The following is a 4,764-nucleotide window of genomic DNA, read 5'->3' on the forward strand; positions in this document are numbered from 1 at the left end:
GTATCAAATTAAAGGTATTAATGAGGGTTTTAAAAGGGAGTGGTGGTTGTTGTATAGGTGGTCGCCTTTTCGAGATATCGCCATAAAGGTGGACCAGGGGTGACTCTAGAATGCGTTTGTACGATATGGGTATCAAATGAAAGGTGTTAATGAGTATTTTAAAAGGGAGTAATCCTCAGTTCCATAGGTGGACGCCGTTTCGAGATATCGCCATAAAGGTGGACCAGGGGTGACCCTAGAATTTGTTTGTACAATATGGGTATCAAAAGAAAGGTGTTAATGAGTATTTTAAAAGGGAGTAATCCTTAGTTCCATAGGTGGACACCGTTTCGAGATATCGCCATAAAGGTGGACCAGGGGTGACCCTAGAATTTGTTTGTACAATATGGGTATCAAAAGAAAGGTGTTAATGAGTTTTTTAAAAGGGAGTAATCCTTAGTTCCATAGGTGGACGCCGTTTCGAGATATCGCCATAGAGGTGGGCCAGGGGTGACTCTAGAATTCGTTTGTGCAATATGGTTATCAAACGAAAGGAGTTAATGAGTATTTTTAAAAGGGAGTGGGCCTTCGTTCTATAGGTGTTCGCCCTTTCGAGATATCGCCATAAAGGTGGACCAGGGGTGACTTTATAATATGTTTGTACGATATGGGTATCAAATGAAAGGTGTTAATGAGTATTTTAAAAGGGCGTGGGGCTTACTTCTATAGGTGGACGCCTTTTCGAGATATCGCCATAAAGGTGGGCCAGGGGTGACTCTAGAATGAGTTTGTACGATATGGGTATCAAATTAAAGGTATTAATGAGAGTTTTAAAAGGGAATGGCCCTTAGTTGTATATGTGAAGGCGTTTTCCAGATATCGACCAAAATGTGGACCAGGGTGACCCAGAACATTATCTGTTGGATACCGCTAATTTATTTATATATGTAATACCTGCCAAGATTTTAAGGGTGTTTTATTTCGCCCTTCAGAACTTTTTCATTTTCTTCTACTTAATATGGTGGGTGTCACAACCATTTTATAAAGTTTTTTCTAAAGTTATATTTCGCGTTAATAAAACAATCCAATTACCTTACCATGTTTCATCCCTTTTTTCGTATTTTGTATGTATTATCGCATTTTTTTCATTTTTCATAATTTTCGATATCGAAAAAGTGGGCGTGGTCATAGTCGGATTTCGTTCATTTTTTATACCAAGATAAAGTGAGTTCAGATAAGTATGTGAACTAAGTTCAGTAAAGATATGTCGATTTTTGCTCAAGTTATCGTGTTAACGACCATGCGGAAGGACAGACGTACGACTGTGTATAAAAACTGGGCGTGGCATCAACCGATTTCACCCATTTTCACAGAAAATAGTTATCGTCATAAAATCTATGCCCCTACTAAATTTCAAAAGGATTGGTTAATTTTTTTCGACTTATGGCATTAAAAGTATCCTAGACAAATTAAATGAAAAAGGGCGGAGCCATGCCCATTTTGAAATTTTCTTTTATTTTTGTATTTTGTTGCACCATATCTATACTGGAGTTGAATGTTGACATAATTTACTTATATACTGTAAAGATATTAACTTTTCTTTTAAAATTTGAATTAAAAAAAAAATTTTTTTAAAAAGTGGGCGTGGTCGTTCTCCGATTTTGCTAATTTTTACTAAGCAGACATATAGTAATAAGGGTAACGTTCCTGCCAAATTTCATCATGATATCTTCAACGACTGCCAAATTACAGCTTGCAAAAATTTTAAATTACCTTCTTTTAAAAGTGGGCGGTGCCACGCCCATTGTCAAAAAGATTACTAATTTTCTATTCTGCGTCAGAAGTTCAACTCATCTACCAAGGTTTGTCGCTTTATCTGTCTTTTGTAATGAATTATCGCACTTTTTCGGTTTTTCGAAATTTTCGATATCGAAAAAGTGGGCGTGGTTATAGTCCGATATCGTTCATTTTAAATAGCGATCTGAGATGAGTGCTCAGAAACCTACATACGAAATTTCATCAAGATACCTCAAAATTTACTCAAGTTATCGTGTTAACGAACGGACGGACGGACGGATGGACATGGCTCAATCAAATTTTTTTTCGATCCTGATTATTTTGATATATGGAAGTCTATATCTATGTCGATTCCTTTATATATGTACAACCAACCGTTATCCAATCAAACTTAATATACTCTGTGAGCTCTGCTCAACTGAGTATAAAAATATATTATATTGCGTAAGTCATTATTACAACGTAATGCCGATATTTTACTTGGATACAAAAAAATTACTCAAGCCAAGAAAGAAGCAGTTCCTCTTAGTACCAAAATAACCGAAGTATCAGCTGAAATTGAGTTACAAATCCTAATGGATCATACGCCTACACGACTCCTTCAAAGTTTTACTGAAGAAAAGTTGTAATCACTGCCAAAGGAGCTAGCATTGATAACTAAGTGGGGCTGTGATGGATCATCGGCACAAAGCGCATATAAACAAAGAATAAATGTAGACGATGAAACAATTACAGATAGTAATATGTTTATGGCTTCTATTGTTCCATTACGCCTAAAAGATGAAGCTTCAGAATATTGGAAAAATCCACGTCCGTCATCAACTATATTGTGCCGCCCGATATTATTTAAATACGAGAAGGAGTCTTTGGAATTCATAAAAGCTACAGTGAGTGATATAAAAAATCAAATTGCCAAATAAGAACCAACAATAATTGAAATTGAAGAGGGGAATGTCATTACAATAAAGCATGATTTTCTTCTAACAATGGTCGATGGAAAATTTTGAGCTTAATAACAAATACGACATCTACAATGAAATGTCCAATTTGTAAGAAGAGCCAAAAGGACTTTGAAAATATTGATGATTCAATAACTGACGAACTAAATTATGAGTATGGAATATCTCATTTGCATGCTAGGATAATATGTATGGAATTTGTTTTGAAGCTGGCTTATACACTACCACAACAAGGAGAAGTTTTGGACGACAACACAACATGTAAGGAGAAACAAAACAGGAGAAAAAAAATAATTCAGGATGCATTCTATAAAGAGATTGGCCTTAGAGTTGACTGTCCAAAGTATGAATACGGAAATACAAATGATGGTAACTCCTCAAGAAGATTTTTTGAAAACGATGAAGTGACTGCTCGCATAACAGGAGTTGATAGAGCTATTGTGAAAAGATTGGGAGTAATTTTAAATATTTTAAACTGCCATGAACCAGTTAATGGACCCAAATTTGGAGAATATGCATCTAAAACTACAGAGTTGCTGCATCAAAAGTACATAAAATTTTAGCACATGTAAAAGATTTAATAGAGTACCAGTGCTTACCATTAGGAGAATTGTCTGAAGAAGCTCCAGAATCTAAGAACAAGGACTACAAAAGATATAGATGTATGAACACCTGCAAAGTATCACGAGTTAGACAAAACGAAGACCTTTCAACACGTTAGCTATCTCTTCTGATCCAGTCATATCATCTATGAGGTATGTAAGAACACAAAAAGATCTTACAGATGCGTATAGCTCAGAAATGGTAGCTTTGTTAGATATATGTTCCAGTGACGATGACTATGTTAAGATAAAATAAGTTTCTCACGTCTTATCACAACAACGGAAAAGAGATTTACTAATCAATTTTGTTACTTTATTGAATTAATTAATTTAGTAATTTATAAATATATACTTTTCGTTATTGCATTTCTCTAAAGATTATCAAATTTATTTTAAAGCTTAGGCTTTTTGCCTTCAAACGAGCATTAAATTTTGCATAGAAATCAATACGTCTATCGAGTTTGGTACAAATTGGTAAAGCGGTTACTAAGATCAAACTTTTTAGCATAAATGCGCAGTGCCACTCCTCTTTTCCAAAATTCGTTGGCTGTTTAATCTTTAGCTCAAATAAAATTTCATTGAACCACTTTCAATAACTTTTAGTTATTAATAAAATACATATTTGGCTTGTAAATTAAAAAAAAAAACATGTAAAATTTTACGATGAATTTTGAAGCACCTTGTTATTGTGGTACCAAAAATGGACATTTGAGTTTTATAAAAGTATTTCCATTTAAAAGGGGCAATACGTCTATCGATTTTGGTAGTTATTGATTACGTGACTACTTAGATACAACTTTTTATCATAAGTGGGCAGTGCCACGCTGTCTTACCAAAATCATTAGTTTATCTTATTTAATGTTTAAGTACGTCATTATAAGACAAATCTCATTTTATTTTTTTAAACTTCAAATAATTAGCTTTCTTTTGCATTTTAAATTTTTAAAATACCTTCATTGGTTCAAAAGTTATGATTTTTGCAAAGAAAAAACTCAAAAGGCGCCACTGTGCGTTTGTTACAGGTGTGTTATAGACGAGCCATCGATTTGTTGTCGTAGTGTTACAATTTTGCTATCGACGACAAAGGTTATGGATAAGTAATCGCTTCTTTATCGATGAGTTAACGGTTTTATTTTGAAAAGTTATCGATTCATGATTTAAAAGTTATCGATTATTTATCAATATGTTATCGGGATAAATCTATCCTACAGCATGACACTCTCAAAACACATCCAAATATCGGGAGGGGATTTCAAAAGACTCGTAAAAATTGTATTTCTATCAAGGAGAGTTTCAAAGAAGTTGAAAATTTTCACGTGGTTGTTGTACTTTTCATGATGCTATTGAACACACACATTTGTGTAAACAGTGTTCTGGGCGGAAATATTTTCGATTCCAAAACCGATATTGAGCCCACCCCACGGTTT

The sequence above is a fragment of the Eurosta solidaginis genome, chromosome 1 (genome assembly GCF_040869045.1).
Source record: "Eurosta solidaginis isolate ZX-2024a chromosome 1, ASM4086904v1, whole genome shotgun sequence".
NCBI lineage: Eukaryota > Metazoa > Arthropoda > Insecta > Diptera > Tephritidae > Eurosta > Eurosta solidaginis.